The 25,547-nt window shown below is 41.5% G+C and overlaps 1 long non-coding RNA gene across 1 annotated transcript; it reads right to left on the bottom strand.

Annotated features, from left to right (window-relative positions):
- Positions 1–1,400: 1,400 nt before the first annotated feature.
- Positions 1,401–14,585, bottom strand: LOC116557463. Its single transcript, XR_004271531.1, has 2 exons — positions 13,775–14,585; positions 1,401–4,237 (listed from the first exon to the last, which is right to left on the bottom strand). It is a non-coding gene; the product is annotated as an uncharacterized LOC116557463 (long non-coding RNA).
- Positions 14,586–25,547: the final 10,962 nt, after the last annotated feature.

Here is a 25,547-nt window from a genome sequence, read left to right as displayed (position 1 = left end):
GAGCTCAGCATTTTTACATGTTCAATACATCAAGACCAGATAAGCAGCTGTCGCAGCTGTCTGCTTATTTCTCTGGTCTTCACTGAAATCTGCCCTGCTCCACAGCCTTCCTTGGCTGGAGTCATCCCAAGAAGAGGTTTTCATTACTTTATATCTAGAAATAGCCTTCAGCTTGTTCTAATGATGTCCAGTCACCAATTTGAAGAGTGCCCTTAAATGTCCACCAGTTACTTCTGGAACTTCATTCTTGCAGCCAGAGAACAAACTGCCCCCAAAATGCTGCAGACTGGCTGACACACAGCAGTGCTACTGCCTGCTGATAAAGGTGTGAGTTTTAAGACCATCAGCAAGGAAACTGGAAAGCAGTGGGACATGAGGCTTCCCATTGGGGTCAAACTTGGGTTTGAATCTTGCTGTGTCATTTAGAATGCTTTTGATTGCAAGTAACAGAAAAACACGTGAAACAGGTTTAACACCAAAACTTGGTGGCTGATATTGGAGCAGAGGAGGAGCACACTTCCAGGTTGGTTGTTCCAATAGCCAGTGGCTGTTTTACTCTCCACTCAGCTGTTTCAACTCCATCCTCAGACTGATTTCCCCAATTCCCCTCAAGGCTGCAGGCCATCTCCAGTAACAAGTAAGGCTAACTGCTTACTCATTAAGGGCCAGCTGGATAAAGAGATGGACAACTGCTCTCCACCAGTTGTCACACCACCAGTCAGATTGACTAGGGGAATGTCCTGCAGTGATTAGCTGAGGTCTGGTTTATCTGAGCTATCCAATGAAACCAAAAGAAATAGGATTACCAGGATTGTTTTAAATCAATTACAGTCACTCAATGGAGTTGAGGATAGAGCTAATCACACCAAACCAGAAGTGCACCTGGGGAAAAAGAAGTGGATACTGGGGAAACAAATATAACGTTCACGATACTGGCTCTGCTGTTTGTATTCTCTTGGCCTAATCTTTTAACACCTCTAAACCTCAGTTTTATCATTAGTAAAAGATCACCTCGGTATCGACCTTCCTGGCTGTCGTAGAGACTGGGAAAAACAGGATCATAAAGAGCTTTGCACTGGGCCTGGCACACTGTAAGGGCTCAATAAAAATTATGAGGGAGAAGATAAGTGAAGGGAGGTGCCCATTGCACTTAAACATGACATTCTTTACAAGGCTTGTTTCAAGTGTGTCTTTTTCCTTAGCTTATGCACGTTCAGTGGCTATAAATGAACAACAAAGACTTTGTTCAAAAACACCATTTATAAAATGACTTATCAGGATATCATTTAAGTGAAGAAACTCAATCTAGGCTGTTCTAACACATGCAAAGAATATCTCTGAGTAGTGAGTTTAATACTACTACTAATAATGTTACAACCCAAAAGATGAAAAAAAGAAAATGAAGATAGAAGAGTAGTTACAATTTATTGAGCATTCAAGGTGTTATACTAAGCAGTTTACAGGCACTGCGAGCCCTTGACATTGATTTTATTATGTCTCCGCCTTCAATTGTAGGATCCTCTTGAGCTGGCTAGAAGGCTAACCATGCATATGAGAAACACGTTTACAGAAGTTGAAGAGTTTGCCCAAAGGCAATAGCCATTAAGTAACAAAACCTGGATTTGAACCCAAATTAATGACTCCAAAGTTTATTTCATGTTCTCTATACCAAAACCACTTGTAAGGGAGGGTATCCCATTCATTCATGTATTTGTTCATTAATTCACTCACTTGAGGTCTCAGCAGATGGTCCCAGAGCCCCTGCCCCAGCTCAGACACTACTTGGTGTTCAGAGATGGGAAGATGAATAGGACACAGAGATACTTTCAAGATCTCCACAGTGTCTACATCCTGGAACACCTGGCTTGTTTTTAGGAGTTTCCCAGGGCAAGAGTTGTGAGGGGCAGGGTTTTGTGCTCTTTTCTCGGTCAAATGAGAAGCGTTGGATCACTGAGGGTAATGGAGGCTGGCAGGGGGCTGCTCTCCCCCAGTTTCCTCCACCATTTGCTTTTCCCAATAAGACAGTTTAATCTTGTGATATCTCCAGGTAAAAGCATCGGGACCTCAGAGGTCACCTTAACTCTCCATAATCCTCCTCCAAAAAAATAATTGTTTCAAAGGGAAATGGAATGACCAGCCAGATTCCTGTATTTCAGAATCTGGACTAGACAACATGAATGGGTCTCAGTGTTTATATTGTCAATTCTGTTCAATTCATGCAGCTGTGCCAGGGTGGCTTGTGTGCTGCAGATAGGGCTAGGTGCCAGGGATACATTAATATGTCAGCATCATGGGTACACAGGCTTGCAGAACAGACAAGCAGATAGAGAATATGGCACATATTCTAATAAATTCCTGCCTGGTATGCCTCAACGTGGCTGAATAAGTTGCTAAGATTTGTGTTACATTTTGGAAAATAAGTCCAAACTGATTGGTAAATGCCCTCCTGCCTGCCCATGATCCATCCATCCACCTGCCCCCTGGATGCATCTTCTACCCTTCCTGCCCTGACCCTTTCTCCAGGATCACTCTCCTCCAACTATGCACCCACTTGCCCATGACCCAAAAACTGAATCTTCTAAATCCCTCCCCAGAACCACAGTAGTCCTCTGTTTTGATGAGTCCACATCTGTGCCAGAACAGTAAAAGCTAAATTGTCACCCCTGAATAATGACACATACCACAGGCTTCCTGGGAGTCCAGGAATGGGGAGAAAAAGTTGGGACCAACCAAAAGGGAAACTGCCTCTGAGAACACATACTGGTAGAACATTTTTGCTTCCTTGGATCTCTGACTACACTTCAATCATGGTCCCAGCACTTCTCAAAACTCCTCTCCTTTTCTCCCATCCTGCAGCCATCCTGCTCTGAGGCTCAAGGCAGCTGCTTACTGCTGAAGTCAGTCAAAAGGTGACAAGATGCATCTCAAGCATGGGGCTCCCAGAAGATGGGGTCTGCCTCCAGGGAATAAGCTTCTGTGTGCACTTCGGTTTTGGTTTTTGTAGAAAATAAAGGGCAAGCAAGAGGCTGGGTTCCTTTTAACTGATGATGGAAGCTCTAACTCTTAGGATGCTTTTGTCTGCAAGTTAAAAAACAGAAAGATTCAAATGACTTAACAGAAGGGAAAATTCAAAAGAAGAGCAGTGTGGATCCCAGGCTTGATTCAACCTGTGTCCCAGTGACCTCAACAGGGTTCCATGTTTCTCCCATGTCTGCACTTTGCCCCTCTCAGCTTAACTTCAGCCTCAGTCAGGGCCCCTTATTGTTGCAAGATGGTGGGCAGTATACAAAAGCTAAAAAGCTGTATTTTTCTGGTGTTTCTGTCCTTAGAAAGAGGAAACCTTTCCCAGATGTTCCCAGTTGGTGTGCTGGTCTATCTCATAGTCAGAAAGGGGTCACATGTTCACCCCTAATTAATGGCCCATGAAGGGATTGCAGCGACCATTGCTGGCTTTTAAAATCAAGATTCACCCTTAGAGTTGGAATAGGAATCTCTCTCCAAGTGTCACAGGGATCTGCTAGCAAATGAATGTCATGGGCAACCAGTAATTGATGCTACCAGAGCCTACTGGAAAGAGAAAGGCCGAATTAAAGCAGATAGTGTTGGTGAACAAGGTGGAGTGCATGAGAGTGTGTCACTAGTGACTAGAGGTTAAAGGCAAAGGGCTTTGGGGTAAGGAAACCTAATTTAGAGTAATAGTATTACCTGGGCCATTGTTGCAGTTATTTATTACTGTATAACAAGCACCCAAACTTCGGTAGCGTAAAACAACTATCTACTATTGCTCACTGTTCAGCAATCAGTTTGATGATTCTTCCAATCTGGGCCAGGCTCATCTGAGTTCATCTGGATTCTCTCCTATGTCTTCAGGAGGCTGCCTGGTCTAGGACACTCTCTGCTAGAATGGCTTATTGGCTCCACGTGGTCTCTCATCCTCCAACAGGCTAGTCCAGGCTTGTGCATCTGGCAGCCCAGCAGTTTCCAAGAGAAAAAGCAGAAGAGCGGGAGGTCTCTTGAGACCTAGGCTCAGAACTAGGACATTGTCAGCAAAGCCTGGTTCTATTGTCCAAACAGAAGCCATAAGAACAGTCAAAAGCTGTGAAGTCACATTGTAGAGTGTGGATGCCAGGAATAATGAAGAATTATAACCACTTTGCAATCAATCTACCACAGTGATATTTGAAACACGTTTCTCTTCTTTGCACCAGTTTCATAATAAAGGTATCCACCTCAAAGTCTTGAGAATTAAATAAGAAAACACATATAAATTACTTAACATAGCGTTGGGCACATAGTAAGCACTAAAAACGTATTAAAGTATTAGCTCTCATTATGTTTGCATATTGATGATCACAACACTAGTTTATTTTAATGCTTATGATGATATCGAGTTTCTGTCTGCTGGGTTTTAACTCCCTTTAGGATATAGGTCTAGTGAAACTGTGTCCAAAAAAGTCTAGCCTTTGTGGAAACACTCGTTGGCAGAGCAGAAGGCTACTGATCAGAGTAGGGCAATTGTTAAAAGAGTTCCCCATCTGCCTCCCCATGCTGTTTGGTATCACTCTCCTTAGATTTTTGCTGTGCTGGCTGCTGGGACCTCCCTGAGCTCCTTGTCTGTTCCTCAATTGGAACTCTCTAAGGAACTGTAGTTTCACACTGTGATTTCAGCAGAAACCAAGAATTTTGGCCAGCATTGCCCCCTGAAAGAGAGGAGCAGGCTTCATTCCTGCGACAGCTGACTTTCTGTTCCTTTCTGCTGTTGCTTCTGTGCCCCGTGCTGAACTCCCTGGAAATGATCACGAAATTCAGGGTGGCCAGGGTGGGCAGAGGAAGTAGAGGAGACATCTCCCGGCCTCCTCTCATGCCTACTCCTTGTCAAGTCTCCAAGAATTAAAACCAGCTGGCAATTTCTTGGAAAAAGAGAATCGGTCTCTTACATCTTGAGAAAAGAAAAAGAGTGTTTTCTCTTTAATGGCTATTTTGTTCCTGATGATCCCAGCATTCATGCCCCACGCAGACTCTGAACAGGCGCAGGAGCTCGTTCCACGAGGCAGCCTGCTAACTTCATTTGCCACCACAGTTTTCCCATCTGCTAAGGGATGCACCCAGACAATTTTCCATGTATAATTCACAGTCCTTTGTAATTTAGGCTCAAACAGAATCAACAGCTTGATCAAGATGCCATGGCGAGGATTTCAAGGGCAGCACTTCCACTGTCTCCCATCTTTTGTGAGTGCCTCCTTTCTACGGCCCGTTCTCTGCGTCTCATTGTCTCCCATCTTCTGTGAGTGCCCCCTTTCTACGGCCCGTTCTCTGCGTCTCTGTTTCTCTCTCCTCCTACCTTGTCTCACAGTCCCTCAGAATTTTTATTTGTCCTTCCCTTTCATTAAGCACAGTATTTCTGCCTTGCAAACGTGCAGGTCTAACAAGATTCCTCCTGTCGATTACGCAGCATTGTTGGTCCCCAACTTGCTAATTGCAGCCCCCACTCCCACTTCATCTGGCCAAGGCTAAGACAGATGCTCAATTTGCATTCTTTATGTCTTTTTCTCTGTGTTTCTGGTGATGGCTTTTGCATAACATATGTAAAATTTTGCTGATATCAAGAATTCATTTGGCTTGAAATATTCAAAAGATAATGAAGAATTGGGAGGTGGGGGGGACCTGGTTTGTGTAAACTCAAAAACCATCAGACATCTTTGCTCTCATCTGTTTCTTAGAAAAAAGTGGGCGTTTGCTCCTAGCATTGGAAGATGGCTTTTCATGAGGGTTCTCAGGATTACCCTGGACAGTCAGGTGAGCTCTTTTGCTTAAAGAGCTTTGGTTCCATTTGGGCAGTCAGTACCCTTCTTTTGAAAGGGCAGAGCAAGGGACCAAGGCTCATTTTAAAGTTCAAACACAAGCCCATCGCCACATTGCAACTACAGCTGAAGAACATCAGAGCAAGGATATCTCAGACCATGCCTAATTTGATCTCCACGTTTTGTCGAGGAAGAGACTGAGGCTCAGAAACAGACAATGATGGTTCACCAAGGTCACAGAACTGCCACCAGCTAGTTCTGTGGTATGTCATTTTATTTGGCCCTTAAATTATCTCCAATAAAACAGCAACATTAAAGGGATCAGTCACTACTCTAAGCACTTTGCATATATTATCTCATTTAATCCTCCTAAAATACCCATTCACAGGGACTTCTTACTATCACCCTCGTTTCATAGATGAGACGACTGGGGCACAGAGAAGGAAAATAACTTGCCTAAAGTCACACTGCAGTAAGTAGCAGAGTTGGGATTCAACCCCAGGTAGCCTAGTTTAAGACTCCCCGATTTAACCACTCTGTTCTCCAACCTCACTGAGCTGCCCCATTCCCCATAGAATAATGCCCAAATTTCTTATTTTGCAACATAAAGCCTCTACTCCCAGAAAATCAGCCTGGTATTGGGAAAGGCAGTCTAGTGTTGGCAGTCTTGTGACTCCTGCTTGCCCATATAAGAATGGGCCTTGGGCCTAGAGCTCTTCCTTACCAAGAGGTAGGGGACCTCACAGCCTGTGCTGGGCCCGTCACCTTGTGCAGGAATCTTCTTCTATTTCAAACTTAATGAATGCACCTAGACTGGTCAGGCTCATGCATCGATGGCCCTCAGGTATGCCCCCTCATCTGCCCCCCCACACCCCTTTTCTGCAATTCAGACCCCCCATGGGGAAGAGGGAGTGGTCCTTCTATTCTCCACAAAGTAGGGTGCACGTAGCCACATCACCCGCTTTTGCTGCAGGGTGGATCGGTGGACCTAGGGGCAATGCACTGCCAGCTGGATCTCATGCACACTCTCTCTACTCTCTTGCTGTACGAGAATTGAATACAGAGCTGAGGAGGCTGGTGTATGTGTGCTCCGCTTGCAGTCTCTAATCATGCACTGGTCTCTTCCTCAGGTGGCCTTTTCACCTTGGCTGTACCTATTATATTCTATTCTGCCACACAGCCTGACACCCAGGAAACTGTTTACTGAAGCTGTTATTCTGAGGATGACTTTTTGGCTATTCATATGCATTCACTTTTCTTTGGGTACAGCACAGATTTTCTCCTGGAGAGATACCCTTGGCTCCAGGAGAAGGCATGTGACTCAGGACTGGCTCATTGGAGCATCCCATTCCATGTATGAGCTCGGTATGTGCTCCCCTCAGAGCCAAGAGCTGGAAAAAGACTTGCTTTTGCTGTCAAGAGAGAAGCAAGATTCTCTCTTCTTCACCAGAGCTCCCAGAGCTAAGGACATGAGGTGGGAGTTGTCCACAGTCATAGCAAGAATGAGGACACTATGGGCCAGATTAGAGCTAAGATGGAGAGGTGGAGAGACACAGGGTCTCTTTGATATTCTTTTAGCTCTTACCTCAAGCTGAACCCAAAGCCAACTACTCTCGAGATTACTAAATTCCATGAGCCAGGCATTTTCTTTTTGCTTAAGCCAGTTTGATTTAGGTTCTGTACTTGAAATGAAAACTCTCAAATGATTACTAAGCTTCACCAAGTTCTTAGTCTCTCCACCTGGCCCTGCTGCCTCAAGCTCTCTCCTCTTTGAATTTCCTTGTTTCTCAAGATGAAATGCCAATAAGAAGATGCAAGTCAAGCATCTTGTTGTATTTTGCCTGTCTCCCTCCTCTACAGTGAGAGAGAAAAAACAAATAAACAAAAACACCTAATCTGCCTTATTCTCAGTGCTGTATCCCTGGTGCCTTGAATAGGTCCTGGGACAGCAATAGGCACCCAACAAATATTGTTGAATAAATGAATGAAGCTTTCCCTGATCATCTTCCCTCTCCTCTCTTTATGCTAAGTTGCTCATCGCCTATCAGACAGTGTTACATTATTCAAGTTACATACTCGCTTTCCCAAATTATGAATTATTTAAGGGAGCTGATACGTCTTCATATTTCCCATGCCTAGCAGAGTTTCTGGCATACTGATTTTATTTCATTAGCTCATAAAATTACTCCAGCAAGGGCTCTTATGCTCTGATACAACCCACGATGTGCCCAATCCTGACACTGCCTCTGTAGAAGTGGTCCACACTCCAAATTGTCCCTCTCTATACCCTCTACCTGTTCACTCCTCTGGTACCTGTCCTCACCTTCTACTAGGAGGACAGGCATGGACCGCTATGAGACTTTAATACTTTTCGCAGGATGCTTGCATTATTAAACAGGATGCATATTACTCCAAAGGGTGATTTCTTATCATGAAATAAGTATGAAATATTACTCTTATTACTTCAGAGGGTAATTTCATATATGACATTTCAAGCAGAGAGGTCAAGTAGGGTGAATAACTGCAGACAGCATTGGAGAGCTAGTGTTGAGCACTTTAAATTAGAACCCTCAACTGGCTCTCCTGAATGTCTGTCCTCAACCTAAAGAGATTGCTGGAAAAGCCAGAGCAGCAGTCTAGTGATGCCCCAGAAAACAGTCTTTCCCATGAGGTCAAAAATAAGAAATCATTTCAATATCTGCAGGGAAGTGGAGCTAAGGAACAGTAATCATCTGCTGGTTGTGCCACAAACTTCTGTTTCCTTTTGTTTCTCACTCCCTTTATGACCCTTTCTTTCTTCCCACTTTTTATTTTTTATCTTCCTCTTGTCACAAAACACTTTCTTCAAATACTTGAAGCATACATTTAATTTGGTACAGCTAGCTACACATTGATACAATCTCTTGTGCAATTTGGAGAATGGATTTCCAAACTTTATAAGAAAGAACAAGCCCTTTTCCTTCTCTCTCAGAGAAGGAAATGTTCTCGGCTAAGAAAATAACCGAGCCTTATTCATATAGTAATCTTCAGTTTTTTCTCTCAAAAACTAAGGGAATGTCCATCAAAGGCCCAAAGAGGAGGAAGAATATTTGGAGAGAGGGATCTAGAGGAAAGAACCAAGGAATATGACATGGAATTTGTGGAGATTAGGCATATCTATCCAATTACAGCACAGGAAATCTCTCTGCTCTTCTTAAAGAGCTTGGGTAGTCCTGTCTGAGAGACTTAAGGCTCATTTCAGGAGATGTATCTGTGTTTCAGGGCAACAGACATGCCTGTAACTCCAACTGCAGAGGGGACTCAAGTAGACAAGCCCGTGGCCACCCTAGGTATGTTTTATATGCCTCCCTCCACTCCCCAAACAGTATTGCCCTTCTATGAGACCTGGGATGGCAATGGCCACCACTTCTGACACTGCTGAAGGTCCCCTCCGCATATGTACTTCTCAGACTTGGGGAAATACACAAAGAGAAGTAGAGGCTAGATCCTATTTCAGTTCTCACTTCTGTAGTTGGTCAGGAAGCCCAACACGGTCATCACAGCTGCCTTCTCCCCACCCTTTCTATGTTGTCTCTACCCCCTGCCAGTAACTCAGCCAGGTAGGCTCTTAGCTGATCGGATGAACAAACGTTCAATCTGGGATGATCTGAGTGCTTGATAGCCTTGGCCTTACTGTGTTGCCTCAGTTTTCCATTGCCAGAGATTATTGGGCAAGGGAGGATGGCGCTTGGATTGAAAGGCAGATACAGACTTAAATTTGAAAGGTTGAGAAAGGTATGCAAAGAAAGCGTTATTGCCTAAAAGAATTTCACCAGGAAGTTGAAACTGGGTCTGATCATGCTTCTAGGTTTAACTAATAATTTACTGGGAAACACAGGGGAAGGGGAGCTTATATTTTTAATACATTGAGAAGAAAAGTGTAGGAAAGATATTTAAAGACTAAGAAAGGCTAGGAGACTTAAGAAACATACAAACCAATTGCCATGTACGAACTTTGTTTGAATTCTGATTTTAACAAACAGCCTCTTCCCTCTCATTCAGAGGTAAATATTCAGTACTTTTACTTTTCATGTTTAATAGTTTTATCAAAGTTTATAATATATTGTCATTTGTCAAATATCAGTGGTAGAATTTTCTTAATATAAAACATGAGTGTAATGAATAACAATATTAATTTCAAATTAGATACATATTTTTGTTGCAGAGAAGTAAAGCAAAGTGTTCAAGAAGAGTCTTTTAAGCATGAAAATACATTTCATTAAGATAAAATCATAAGGGAGAAGTAGCATATAAAGAATGCATTTATAGAGATAAAGAAATGTAAAGTTTCAAGAGCTTGTTTCTATACTTTTTAAAAATAATGAGATAGGCATCAAATTGTTATGATACTTAGATTCTGGATACATTTAAAAGAGTAATATAGGCCAGGCACAGTGGCTCATGCCTGTAATCCCAGCACTTTGGGAGGCCGAGGTGGGCAGACGATCATTAAGGCCAGGAGTTCGAGACCAGCCTGGCCAACACAGTGAAACCATCTCTGCTAAAAATACAAGAGATTTAGCTGGGCATGGTTGTGCATGCCCGGAATCCCAGGTACTCAGGAGGCTGAAGCAGGAGAATTGCTTGAACCCGGGAGGCAGAGATTGTAGTAAGCCGAGATCACGCCCCTGCACTCCAGCCTGGGTGACAGAGCAAGACTCCATCTCAAAAAAAAAAGAGTAATGTAACAGTGGAAATGCACCAGAAATTGTGACATTCATAACTGTCAAACATGCCAGAAATTGCATCCTTTGTAACTCTTAGAACTTGTGATTTAAAAATTTCGAAGCTAACTTAAAAGTGTAACAGGGTCCCCAGTTGCAAAATTCTTTCAAGGGAATCTAAGAAAAAGAGATTAAGAATCCTTGCTGAATCCACTGATGCTCAACAATTTTTTTTGGACTCGAGTTTGTTTTCTTGCATTAATACCTATCTACTCTCCTCAGAATGCATTTTAGGAAGAAAAATTTATATACTCTAAAAGTCTTTTATTGCTGCATTGGTACCAAGAAGATTGTGCTTCTTAGCATCATTTATTCATCATTCATTTACTTAATAAATTTCAGTTGAGCAGATACTAGTCTCAAAAACCTATGCCAGGTCCTAGGGAAATACCCACTGGAATCAGGTACAGATCCTCCTATTAAAGAGCCTGGCAGTGGATGAATTCTTAAGCCCTGACCTTATTTGATGCAGTCAGGTAAGCCCAGTGAGACTCTTGCAGTCACCTCCCGAAAACTGAAATGGTCTTGAGAGTCTTGTACAACCATTTTTGAAAATAAGTAAAAAATAAAAAATGACCTTTCAAAAGGTATGTTCCAAAATTATAATTCTACTCTTAATTGAAATTGCTTCTTGGTTCTCTGGTGGCACCTCTGAAAAGAAAAACTAGAAGCCAATTTATAAGGTTAATATCAGAGATTCTATCCTTATTACCGGTAGAAGAGAAAAAAAAAAACTTAAGTAGAACAGGCTATGGAGTGATATCAATAATCCAGATCTGTCACTGCATGCCCCTAGACTTTGCAGTTGCCCCAAAGATTATGTGTACATGGAGTTCCGATCTGAATATGATTTATCTGCAGCAGTCTGACCAGCTCTGTTGAACAGAGTCAGCTATATTTTTGGGGGCTTAGAAGATGACATTAATATTGCTCATATTTATCACTGTGAGGAGACATGGAGTTGCAAGCTGCAATTCAGAGGTCTGTGGGTACAGAGTCACAAGTGTATACTGTTTTCTGATGTATGAATGATGCATGTGTTAAACCCAGCAAGCTTTATTTAAGGAATTTTTTACTCTTTTATGTATTTCTATCCACCTGCCTTCCTTAGCCTACACACATTCACACACTCATTTGTCCATTCTTAAGAAATAATCCCTTCTTTGATTATTCAGAGAAAAGTCCCTGTGTGACTAGAACAGTGGGATGCAAAAATCACTATTTCTTACTGAATAGTACGCTAAGCCTGACTCCTGCAGGGGTATGTCTACAGGATGCAGTTCTGCAACTCTGATTTTTGTTAGTTTTGTGTTTTGTTTTGTTCTCAGCAATCAGAAGAGCAATTGCTCACCTATTCTCTCAGCGATTACTTAAAACATTAACAAGGGATCCAGCCCATTGTTCTCAGAGATGGGCTCTAGGCATTATAAACCAGACATTTCTGCTTATCAACATTATTCACTCACTCATTCAACAAATGCTTATCAACCACCTGTGGTATGCAGAGCCCTGGGCCAAGCATTAGGGAGAATTGTCTGTATTTCACAGATTCTGAAGCATTTATTTTTCAACATTTGAATGTCTCTGAATATGAGTTTACTTGGCAAGGCTTTTTTCTTTCTTTCTTTCTTAATGGTACCTAAAATAATGCTGACTTACAATCAATGGCCTCTCAGATTTGATGAAATACTACATTGTCCATGACATCTCTGCTTTCACCAGAAAAGGGATTATACAGAATAAGAGGAGGTAAAACTCAACTATCAGCAGGCTTTTCACTGATCATCAACTTATAGACCAAGAGAAGTCTGAGCTTCTGTGGTTTGAAGATGATCTGTGTGTTTTGTTTCCTCATGTCCTCCCTGGCCTTACGAGCTGTCGTAACTTCATATGGATCACCTATCATTATCCTATAGTTCTTAAACTCACAAATTACTTTTTTATTGATGGTGTGTGTGTGTGTGTGTGCGTCTGTGTGTGTGGTGCTTTCTAGAAAATAATTCATTAGGAAATTGATTTTTCATCGTTATTGAAGCCATAATTTGAGGAGACTGTTTCTTAGAATATATCTATAACATGCCAGTGGAAACTAGTGAAAATATTTTTATTAAAGCAAAAGAAAGGGTTCTTTGTTTTCCCGTTATTCATCCAAACATTTACAAACTCCCTGTGATGGATCAGACACTGATAAGTACTGTTAGGAGACAGTGGCAAATTGGATACAGTTTTTGCCTTCAAAGGACTTACAATTAAAGGAAGGGTAAAACCTGTAACTACCAATGCTCACATAAGGAAGAATGAGTCCTGGGACCAAGATCTAAGAATATCTGCATGAAATCTGCATCATTCCATGGCACTACATCTACTATTAAATATAACAACAAAAACGCTGTCCTTTCCTTTCCTCGGAAACACGGCTGCATCAAGGTCTACCCACATAGACCAAAGAATAATGTCTCAAAACAGCTCTTCCATGGTTGATATACAGAGACAACTCCTATCCCTTCACAGGCAGAAAGGACCTCATATTTTGAAAACTTTACAATGCACCAAGTTTTCCATGCCTCATATACCTGCTGTCATTGGTTTGTACCCACTAACTGGTATTACTACTGTGGTGGTTTCTACTCACTGATCTGTGTTTCTACCCAGTACGCAGGTGCTCCCCTGTTCTCCTGACCCCTCCCTCTCAACTCTTTTAATTGACTTTCAGAATCTTGCACCTTTAATTCCCTCATAAAATGCTCCCTCTCCTTTATTTGAACTATAGGCTCTGTAAGGACAGGAACCAAGCCTGGGTGACACAGTAGACAATTGAGAATACCTTTTACTTTGTCAAGGAAGGGTGAGAAAGAAGAGAAAACAGCTTCTCAAATACTGGAGTTTAGGAAACTGAAAAAAGCTTCAGGACACCCACAGACCAGGAAATTTTACCATAGAAGGCTGAAAAGGTTCAACCCTGGGTTTCCTCTCCTGAAAGTATCTGAGAATATGAATCTTAATCTTCTTTTTAGCCCCAGCATACATGACAGTTGATATTCACATAATAACAACAGATGGTTGTGGGCAAAGTCAGTTTATCTGGATTTCTCAAATTATCGACTTTCAAGCCACCTTTCTGTCCTACTTGCTTTGCAAGTGATTAAAAGTGAAGCTAATAAAGAGATAATATTGAATCCATTCTAATCTATGGGGGAAAAGTAAACCCACTTGCAGATTTGGTATTTCATATTTAGTAACATGCCTCTTCAGACAAACCAGTCTGTGGATGCTCCAACACTGATTCAGCCCCTGGCCCGGCACACCCTCAGGACAGCTTAGCTTGCTGGCCATCCCCTGCCCCAAGACCCAGAAGTCAGAATCTACAGCAACAGGAGCTCTTCCTGCAGCTGGGACCCAGAAACAGTTCTACTTTCTTATTTCAATGCATAAAGGATCTGTAAACAAGAGGAACAAAAGGAAAAGCAGAAACATTATCAACATGAAAAGAAAACCATCCATTCTAAATATGTTCATTTATTTAAAAACACAAAGCTTTATTTCCAGTATATCGAGGTTTATGGTGCCTAATTTTTAAAGCCTCCCATCTTGGGAAGCAAGCTAATAACATTGGTTGAGTAACATGACCTGATTCATCATTCTTCTTCTAGTGATGCAGTCAATGTTTGTAGTTTATCTGAAACTCAAATTGAACTGGGTGTTTTGTATTTTATCTGGAATCTTATCCCTAGAGACCGTTGCTTGAGATTCACCAAACACTACTTCTGATCACAAGGATTTGAAGAAATAAGTACTTAATATGGTGGCAGTTCAAGTACTAGGCAGCCTATCAAGAAGGAGGATTGGGGACCTCTTAGCATCTCAGAAATCACAATACAAGCGGGGGCTCTACTTGCCTATATAGAAGGTGACCCACATTATCATAGGTGAGAAGAGAAGGCAGCCAGCAACAAAATAAAAGATGAGAGGAAAGCCAAGCACTTCCAAGAACTACAGTGGATACCATTTTCTGGGTCCTGTACTAGGTCCTCTGTGCCACCCAAGAAAGCTAACTCTGTTCAGTCCCCTTCCCTCCTGAACCTCTGAAAAAGTAAAGAATAAGACTATATAGTTCAGTGGCTTGAAAGCCATAATATTCTAACAGAGGCTCAACTTATGTTCAGCATTTTTTTCTTTTGCATCCCAATCAGAGTCGGGACTTTCATGCAAGTTCTCTTAAAGGAAGGTAAATACTTACAGGTGGAAAAAAGGATACTAGGAGCCTTGATAAGCTCAAAGAAACAGTTAAATTTGTGTGTGGAATTTTTTTTTTTTTTGAGATGGAGTTTTGCTCTTGTTGCCCAGGCTGGTGTGCAACGGCGTGATCTGTAACCTCGGCCTCTTGGGTTCAAGCGATTCTCCTCCCTCAACCTTCTTAGTAGCTGAGATTACAGGCATGTACCACCACACAGGGCTAATTTTGTATTTTTAGTAGAGATGGGGTTTCTCCATGTTGATCAGGCTGGTCTGGAGCTCCCTGCCTCAGGTGATCTGCCTGCCTCAACCTCCCAAAGTGCTGGGATTACAGGTGTGAGCCACTGCGCCTGGCAAGTGTGTGTAGCATTTAATCACTATATCTGGAATATATAAACATGGCACATATTATCTTTGCCACATCCCCCACCCCTTGCTTTTTTTGTAGCCTCCAAAATTTGATCCAAGTCTGGGAGTTAAAAAGTCCCATTTTGTGTAATCAGGTTCTGGTTGAACATGATTGCTGAATTATTTTAAATTGAAGACACATGTCTGGGGGTTGAGCTGTATGTATTATTTCAGGATGGTGTCCATTAGGGCTTATCCACAGGGGCTATCTTCAACTTTTGCCACATTCACTGCATTCTTTATACAACAGTATCTTCGAAATGGTGAATCATGTATAAGGGACAATTGGAGGGAATATGGTACTCATTAAATTGTGATTTTTTTGAAAATTATCCTGAATTCATTATTCAAACATGTTTCCAGTCTCCCCTGCTAAGGGTCCCACTGTCGATTGGAAAAGTTCTGCTGGGGGGAGCAAAAAGAGTATTTTAAAGTCAGTAACAATCCGTAAATAAATAAAATCCTACAGTTGTGCAAGGCCCTTTTGCAAGCCTAAATCTTTGAGGACTTTACAACTGAATCAACATTTACTTTAACTCCTTGTCAGCCCCAAACACTTTAAATGTCTTAATTGCAGATCTAAATCATTGCGGCTGCCATTGCTTTTTCACTCTGAATGCAGATGTCCCTGAACCGAGGCTTTGTCAGACTTCACCTTGTAAGAGCAGCCTGTCTATTTAATAAATCGTTGCATCATGTCAAGGGCTCCTGCCAGACTTGAAGGTCACCCTTCATGAGGAGCAGTCAGGGTGAGGAGAAATGTATGGCTGAATTCGTCTGGTGGCCCAACCACACTAGACATCCCTCTACTCCAAAGATGTCCTTCCTGCTAGGAGCTGGTGTGTCTGCTACATGGTTGTTCATTTGCACAGTCTTATGGAGGTACTATTTACGTACCATAAAACTCACTATTTTGAAGTCTATAACTCAATGATTTTTTTCATAAATATTCAGAGTTGTGCAACCATCACTACAATCTAATTATAGAGCAATTCCATCACCCTGAAAATAAACCTTGTGCCCATTTGCAGTCCCTCCCTGTTCCCACTTCTGGCCCATGGCAGTCACTAATTTTTCTGTCTCTATAGATTTGCTTTTTCTGGACATTTTATATACATGGAATCATACAGTATGTGGTCTGACCTTTTTTTACATTGTATAACTTTGATATGTGTTCATGTAGCATGTAGCAATCCTTTTTCTCATTGCAAGTAATAGTCCATTGTGTAGATATACCATATTTTGTTTACCCAGGCAACCACTGATAGGCATTCATTTGGGTCACTTTCACTTTGCCGCTATTATGAAAAAACCTTCTGTGAACATATGGGTATTTTTTAATGAATTGGAGATCAGATTGCTATTGTCATTCACAGTCAACTTTAAGTTGGGCTTAGTCCTCTTTTTTTTTGAGACAGAGTCTTGCTCTGTTGCCCAGGCTGGAGTGCAGTGGCATGGTCTCACCTCACTGCAGCCTCCACCTCCTGGGTTCAAGCAATTCTCCTGCCTCAGGCTCCTGAGTAGCTGGGACTACAGGTGCGCACCACCACATCCAGGTAATTTTTGTATTTTTAGTAGAGACAGGGTTTCAGGATAGTCTCTATCTCCTGACCTTGTGATCTGCTTGCCTCAGCCTCCCAAAGTGCTGGGATTACAGGCATGAGCCACTGCACCTGTCCAGGGCTTACACTTTTTTCAAGAAGTTACCCATATTCTTGTTAAAGCTGCCTGCCGGAACATTTCAGAACAAAGTAGACTCCTGAGTGCTTCAAAAAATAATATTTATCAGAGTGAGACCCTCAGTGATTCCAGGGCATGAAGTGTTTAAGCATAAGGGAGGGAACCACTGGAAGGAAGTTTCGAGACCAAGAGCAATTTGAAGAGCAGCAGGAGCCCCTTCTATGCCAGTCATGACCCAGAGTTTAAAGAGCTCAGACCCACATGAGCCTGCCACGCAATTGTTCCTTCTGGCAGCCTCAGCACTGCCTGACTTCTGAAAGCCCTGCTGACTTAAATAACGTGGGGGCTACTCAGGGAGAAGCAAAGTTGGAAGTGGCAGGAGAGGTGAACAGGTCATAACACGGGGAACAGAGTTGTCAGGCTTTGTTTATTTTCATGTCTTCTAAGACTTCAGCGACTGATAGGAGAGGCCGGCTATTCTGCCATTGAGGAAGCAGTGTTGTACTTGATGGGGATGCAGCCAGATCAAAAGGCACCCTTCTACATTGCCCCAAATCACCCATCAAGAGCTGTGAAAAATCTGTGTCATGAGAAATTCTTTCCCCAGAAATCACTGTGGAAAGCAGGTATATAAAAGGCAAGCTGGCTTATGAAATGTGATGTTGATCAAAAGGAAAGCTTCACGTCCTGGGCCTGGCACAGTTCTAACTCTGACTGTGGCCTTGGGCAGGTCACTCACCCCCCTGGGCCTCGGCTTCCTCATTGTGAAATGAGGGGGATTGACATCTGGATTTCTGCCCGAGGTTTTTTTATTTCCCCCCACATCCAATATTGTTTCTCTGACGACTATGAAAACTTATACTTTTGAAACCCATATTTAAAAGTGAAACCAGTATCATCATTGTGTTGGCAATCAAGCTACTGATGTCAAGAGGCATGATCTGGAATGCCAACTGTTGAGTAATTAGCACAAAGGCCACAAGGTTTCTAAAATGTCACACAGCTTCCCAGTGGCACCCCTACTCCATTTTGTAGATAGGAAAATTGTGGTTGATTTTTCTACATATTGTCTTGCAGGTTGTTTGGTTTCTTTGTGTTGGAGTTGGGAATGGACCCAACATTTTAGGGCTTCCAGAGCTTTACTGTATCAATTAATCCAGACTGCCTAGAAGCAAAGAAAATAATCATTCAAGAGCCTACATAAAATAAGCCAGCATTAAAAAAGAAAAAGAAAAAAACCTCTGACCCTCTAGCCAAACACAAAAAGCCATATTTTTCTTGTTTTTGCTTTATGGTTTAGGTTCTTATTGGAATGATGAGCTCCTGCTGGAGAAAGGGGGTGAAGGGTGGTCACAGTCTGATAACAAATAATGAGGCTGATGGTCTCCCAAGAAGAAAGAATGCTCCTATTGAGAAGAACATCAGCATGAATCTTTCTCCCTTTTCTGCGGTTGCTTATGTTCTCTCTCGCCCTTGGAGTGATCTAACATCTCTTGGCCAGCCTTTCAGACACAGAGCCAACTTCTGAAGGCTTAACATGCTTTCATGAGGACTTTCAAGTACATATCTTGCTGGAAGCCAGCCATTTCAGTCCACTTCTCTATGGCAACATCCAGCCATGAAGAAGTTGGGGATGCCTGCTCCTTTGAACTCCAAACAGTGAATTCCAGAACCCTAGATTTTGACCATCTTCCAAAGCCAGTGGCCAGCCTGGTAGTGAAAGAAATCTGGGGACAGATGGTATGAAATTGAAATCACATAATCCCTATACTCTCCCAAATGCTGGCCTGTAATGTTGGCAAGTCCCCACAAAGCTCTGTGGCACTAATGCTGGTTTTGCTGGAGGCCTGCATCTTAAATATGGGTGCCTGAACATCAGTGTTGATGAAGAGTTGGCTCATTAAAGAGGAAATGCATCAAGGTCATGTGGTCCCTTCGTGACTGTCAGAGCCACATGTGCATTTGAAGAAGTCCTCATGCCACTGGACCAACGACAAGGTCTCTTTCCACTTACAGACCCATCTGTTGTTGAAAAACTACTGTTATTAGTGAGAAGCCATTCTGAGGTGGAAAGGGAGCCTGATCTTTGGGGGAAAACATTGGTACAGAGGTTCTTTCCTCTGAATATCTGTAAACTTAGCTAAAAGTTACTTCAGAAGAAAAAGCCATCAGTAGCAAGCACTTGGCATCATCAAACCATCCCGACATCCTCTTTTGATTTGCTGTAGATGTCTGGCAACCTCTCTTTGCTTCCCCTCTCTCAATTGTAAGATGGAAATGGTAAGTGTTCATGTTACAAACAAACATTTGCTTGCCCGTGCTGAATTCTTATCAACCTCTGAAGTTACTGAGTGGGGAATGGAAGAAAGTGAGGGGAGAAAGAAGGCCCCTGGTACACCCTGAAGGAGCAGCACAGATTCCAGCTGAAATCTACATGACCCTGGCTGATTGCACTTCTTCCAATCCTCAACTGTTATCAATGCCAGCAACAGTGTATGGGGCAATAGGATGCTTTGGTTGGCATCAACTCCTGGCCTGATGGTGTTATTTTCATGGCAAAATAACACCTTTCCTATATTCTCTCCTTTCCTAAATATTTCAAAATGGTGCATATCATATATAAATCCAAAGACATAAAAGTCATTAGATTCTTCAAGCAAAGGATTTTTAAGAATATACCAAATGACATATTAGATTTCTCCAAGTTCTTACTCAAAAAAGCCAATAAAATTTATTTATTAAATCATGCTTGTCTCGTTTTACCCTACTGTCATCCAAAAGGAGGAAGGCAGAGAATTTGGAGTTTAATAATTTGAATTTTAAAGTGCCTCTTCCACTGCTTACTACTTAGATGATTAAAAAGAGGCTGAGTTTCAGTTGTCTTATTTGAAAAAGTATAATAGTAAATGAAAATAATAGCAATTTCAAGGAATTTTTATAAACATTAAATAAGTTATTATTGTAAATATTAAAGGTACATACTTTTTAAATTGTAAAGCCTTAAACAAAAACTGGTTATTATTGTCCATGGAGGAAAAAAAGTGAATTCACCAAAACATCTGGAAAAGGTTTGTCTTTTGCACAGGGTTTTTTTTAGTGTGAGAAGTAGAGAAAAATTCTGAAACTAGCATAATGAGAAGTGAGCTAGTCTGAACAACTTTTTTGTCTGTATTTCTCTCTTTCTGATTGTCTCCAAAACTTCCTTATTTCTTGAGCAGAATTCTCTATATTTCATAAACTGGGAGACATTGTTATCAAAAGAACTCAAACTTGTTTTTGGGACAATTCTACTGCCATCTCCTATCTCTTCCAGCACCTTTCCTTAGAGATCAGATACATTTTCCTGCCAAGATGTTCATTATTCAGAGGTTGCTTTGCAATTTCCTATAATTTCTGTTCACCTGCAAATAAAGCCATGCCTTTATTTTAGGATATAGGAAAAGCTTTTAAGAACAGAAATTCAAGTGTGGATAAACTTTTTGAATGGCAAATATAGACTTTGATAATATTGTCTCTATCAGGGTTGATTGTAAATGATTCATCACTTTCTTATTCATGTTACTGATAGAAATACTGGAGTTCTGAGTTTGTAAAGTAATAAAACCCCTTATCAACAGCACAATATTCCTTTAATAATTTATTCCTAACACAGACCCATTATATGAACATATATGGATTGCATTCTTAAATGGATCACATTACTGCATTTCTGTCAATGGAGTTGGAATTATCCAATCCTCTAGAAGGCAGAAGTGGCATGGATTTTCTTTAGCTAATTCACAAGGAGGAGGGTGAAAAGACTGGAGGCCAGCAGGTAAGACGGCATGGTGCTCGAAAGAAAGGGGGCCTTAGATTTTGAGAAAAGAGGGTGTGAGCCGGCACACAAAAGCACTATGCCTTCTTCGGTTTATCTACACTGCCAAAAGTCTTTGTGGAAGGTGTAGTCTTTGGATTGCACTGGCCATCATAGGAACAAAATACTCAGATGTTCTTTAAAATGTTCAATTTCTTCTGTATGTTAAAGAGACAAGCAGGACGCTTTAGCAATCCTACTAAGTCATTCTGAACTTTTTCTAAGGGACATGGGCTAGGATACTTTTGAAACTCTGATGAAGATTTCTCTTCCAAGCAAAAAGCAAATATAAAACATTGCCTACCAATTGAGGCATTTTATGAATTGCCTGACTCCCATATTAAAAATAGCTGAAGTATTCTGTGCCTCCTGAATTTATCCCTTAACTGTTTTTCACATGAATAATGGGCATGCTAACAATTAACACTCTCCTTACGTATGAAGCCATATGTCATAAATGTGATATGATTTATGTGGTCAATAGTATTGATAAGTAGTATAGTCATATATAATAAATAGTAACCTTTTTTCCTAAATCTTTTTAGCCCTTAATGGTTGGCAGAGGACAAAACATCATCCTTTTATTAATTTTTAAATGCCATAAGGTTAATAAAAACTATTTTCCGGAAAAGATTTCCCCAATTCTTTGCTTTCCAGAAAGAATCTACATCTCTGTATCTATTAATTTAATTATCAGTCATCACTGAAATGAACACTTTCTTAGTGACGAAACAAGTAAAACCAATGTGAGAGGAAAATGCTAAATAAAGAAATCCTAGATAAAGAAAGAGCGAAATAATAATTTCTTTTTGTAGAAAATGGGCCAGGAGTAAAGCGCTTTTATAAGAAATAAATTTTCTATGCAAGTAAAAACTCGGTTTTCTTTTTTAAATACAGTACTCTATTATTTTTGAATAATGGCAGAAGACTCAATATGCCAGTTTTTCTTCCTCGTTTTATTGAGAATTATGAGCCACCAATTCTTTTCAAATAAGAACATCAAAAGCACATAAAGATCTTTCAATTTTTACCAAAGGTTTTCATTTAATTAAATTGACTTATTAAAAAGCCGTTATTTTCTTCTGAAATAAATAGTTGCATAAATTCATATTCTTCTTTAACAATTTAAAAAACATTTCTTAGTATAAAAATATCAAAAGCAGGTATAGTCAAGTTAAACTTCAAAAACTGACTCCAAACAATTGAAAATTACAAAAGTCATGTATTTTGGTTCTCTTGATTGTATCCTGAAGTAAATTATGATATTAAAAATACCTCAGTCAAGGGCTTTACTCATGTCATAAAGCTTCATGTTACTTCTCAAAGAAACAAGAAAGAAAATAATTATATAGGAGCAGATTATATGGTGAGAATATTGTGTAAGTAAACTTTAAATGGAGTTGCCAAGGACTTTATATTTTAAAAAGTCCATAAAACATAATTTATAAGTGGACTCTTCTGCATTAGTAGAGTGAATGTTTCATTTTCAGAATTACAGATGTATAAAAAAATCATACTTCCCTGCTTACGAAAGACCAGTAAACGTCCTCATGTTCTGTAAAAACTTAAATGCTGGAGGCAAATACTCACAAAATGTAATGATATTTCTGCTAAAAAGCCAACTTTTTTTTTAAATGAGAAAAAAATCAAACATATACATCCTAAGTGTAATATTTCCATATTTTTTAAAAAGCACAGTATGTGAAATTATATTTTCATATTTTGAATGTGTTCATGTTTGCTGAAATCATTCTATTTATGGGAATGAATAGAATTGTTAAATATATACTGATGTGATTGGCTCATCTTGGCTTTACCTGGCTTTGAAGAAAACCAGCTCTTATGGGAAAAAGGCAACAAGGTAAAATAACAATGGGACTTTAAAAAAAAAAAAAGTTTATGAAACAAAACAACCCCACAAGAACAAAAAGCAGCAACAACTCTCTTTTAAACACGTGTTACCATTAATCTCTGGGGACTTTATGCAAGTGGGTGCCTGAGGAATATCCACGGTGCCATGCCTTACAAATGAGCAGTGTGCTAAGTTTCTCTTTCGTTATTCGGAACGAAAAACGTTTTTTCTTAGACTCAAATATTACACTGAATAGGAGGATTCTCTGGTTGACAAACAAAATTCAAAATGTTATACTGAACCCCAAGTTTCTCTTCAAAGAATCAGTATGTCAGTATGTTCAGCTCTCTTATTCTTTAATTCTCCATTTTAAAACTTAACTTTCTTGTAATTCAAGTAAACAACCTTCTCCACCGGTTCTAATCAGTAGCTCACACGTGTTTCCCCCACCCCAGGCTCCATCATGACTCATCCCGATCACCTGCTCCAGAACCTGCTCTGACCCGCCCATAACCGTCCTTCCAGCCAAAACATCCACTATGCCACTCCAGCTCCGATCCCTGCTCTCTTTAAAACACCCAGTCAGGATTAGTCTAGCTTGTGCAGTCTAACCCTAGCCAATAGGGGAATGACACAGCAGTAGGAACGACCTCCCACCATTGCCTCGGTCAGGCATAAATACCTCTCCACGCTTGTCCAAGCTTACGGCTGCCATTGCTCTGTCTGTGAGCCTCACCCCAAAAGGCAAGAAATTTCCAGACAAGGAAATTGAGCCTCACTCCAAAAGGCAAGATATTTCCAGTCAGGGAACTTGAGCCTCACTCCAAAAGGCAAGATATTTCCAGTCAGGGAAACTGAGCCTAACTCCGAAAGGCGAGATATTTCCAGTCAGGGAAATTGAGCCTTGCCCCAAAAGTGGGAAAAACGCGAGTTAGAGGAATGAAAAAAAAAAAGACATTCAGAACTTCTCTTTCCCCTCTTCTTGGGGAAGAAAGAGGTATAATCTGTAGAGCTCCTATGGGAGTCTAGGAACGTCAAGAACTCCCCCAGGCAAAACCGACCTACAGAGGATCAAAAATTTCCCACCCAAGACCCAAGGTGGGACAATAAGCAGCCCAACACGAACATATGCAGGAAAATATACTGGTCTAGGTCCTGAGGATCCTCTTGGACAGGAAATGTTGAAACTTAATTTTGTCAGTAACGATTGGCCAAATATTAACAAGAAATTACAAAAAAAATAGACAACTAGAAAGATAAATCTAAAAAAGCTTCTAAAAGAGAGTTAGTTCAAAAGGGCATGAAACCGTTGAAGCAAACGGGTGGGCTTCTCACAGTCCACCTGGAGGATTCAGCCCCCCGAAGGCAGGTCAGGCCGGGCTGGTGGCCTGGCGGATCTTTCCCACCCCCAATTCCTGAGGACCCCTCCACCCGTCCTCCCTCCCCCGCCACCCCTCCTCTTCCTCAGAGTGGGAATCTCCGGCCCATGAGGGGGTGGGGTCCGGCTGGCCACAGCCTGGGTGCATTTCCACTGCGACCCCTGCCAGACGGCGGGGAAGGTGGCTCACCCCCTGAATGTTGCAGCCCCCCGGCAGCAGCACAGGACAAATCCTGGGGCCGAGGGAGCCCAGGTCCCACTTGCGGGGGGCTCAACGCCTTCTGGTTCAGGTCCAGCCCGTGAACAACATGAGGCTGGTAGCGGCACCCGGCGCACCAGGCTGTCTTCCCGAAGTCGGGTTGCTTGGGAATGCAGCTCAAAGCGGGTGGTAAACTCCAGCTAAGGCTAAATACCGACAGGAGACTGAAAGTCAACAAGTACCTTAAGGGAAAGCTGAAAAGAACTTTGAAGAGAGAGAGTCAGAAAAAAAAGTCTACAGGAGAAAGACTGACAGAGGGAACAAAGGAAGTCAGAGAGAGAGAAGAGGAAGAGATAGAAGTAGTAAAGAGAAAGCAATGTGCCCTATTCTTTTAAAAGCCAGGGTAAATTTAAAACATTTAATTGATAATTGAAGGTCTTCTTCGAGATGGGCTTCTTAAAACCCGTTGTTTCCAATCCTTATACTATTCCAATCACCGGTAGTTTATAGTGCGCAGTTTAAAAGATGCCTCTGGGCTTGTCCTTTGGTAGAAGACAGCTAAGACCTATTTGCCTTTGAGTGAGGAGACCCTCTCTCAGGTCGAAAATAGCAATACCAATAGACAGTGTTACCCGAGGGGTTTGTGGAGTCTCTGTCTGAGGACAGACTCTTATGCTCTAAAAATAAAGCCCTTATACAAAAGGCTCTGAGAAATCTTGACTCATCCGGATCACCTGCTCCAGTACCTGCTCTGACCCGCCCATAACGGTCCTTGCCGCCAAAACACCCACCCCGCCACTCCAGGTGGGAGCCCTGCTCTCTTTAAAATAGCCAATCAGGATTAGTCTAGTTTGTGTAGTCTAACCCTAGCCAATAGGGGAACGACACAGTAGTAAGAACCACACCCCCGCTTCTCTCCGTCAGGCATAAATACCTCTCCACGCTTGTCCAAGCTTGCGGCTGCCATTGTTCTGTTTGTGAGCCTCACCTCAAAAGATGAGAAATTTCTAGTAAGGGAAATTGAGCTTCACCCCAAAAGACGAGGTTTTTCCAGTCAGGGAACTTGAGCATCACTCCAAAAAGCGGGATATTTCCAGTCAGGGAAATTAAGCCTTACCTTAAAAGCAAGATATTTCCCGTTAGGTAACTTGAGCCTCACTCCAAAAGGCGAGATATTTCCAGTCAGGGAAATTGAGCCTTGCCCTAAAAGTGGGAAAAACGTGAGCTAGAGCAATGAAAAAAAAAAGATATTTAGAACTTCTTTTTCCCCTCTTTTCAGGGAAGAAACAGGTATAATCTGTAGAGCTGTTATAGGAGCCTAGGAACGTGAACACACCCCACCCCCCGCCCGCCAAAACCGACCTACAGAGGATCAAAAAT

The sequence above is a fragment of the Sapajus apella genome, unplaced genomic scaffold, assembly GCF_009761245.1.
Source record: "Sapajus apella isolate SASKATOON/1434 unplaced genomic scaffold, GSC_monkey_1.0 scaffold19, whole genome shotgun sequence".
Taxonomy (NCBI): domain Eukaryota; kingdom Metazoa; phylum Chordata; class Mammalia; order Primates; family Cebidae; genus Sapajus; species Sapajus apella.
Note: the sequence above shows the minus strand (reverse complement) of the source record. Positions and strands in the feature narration are given on the sequence as shown.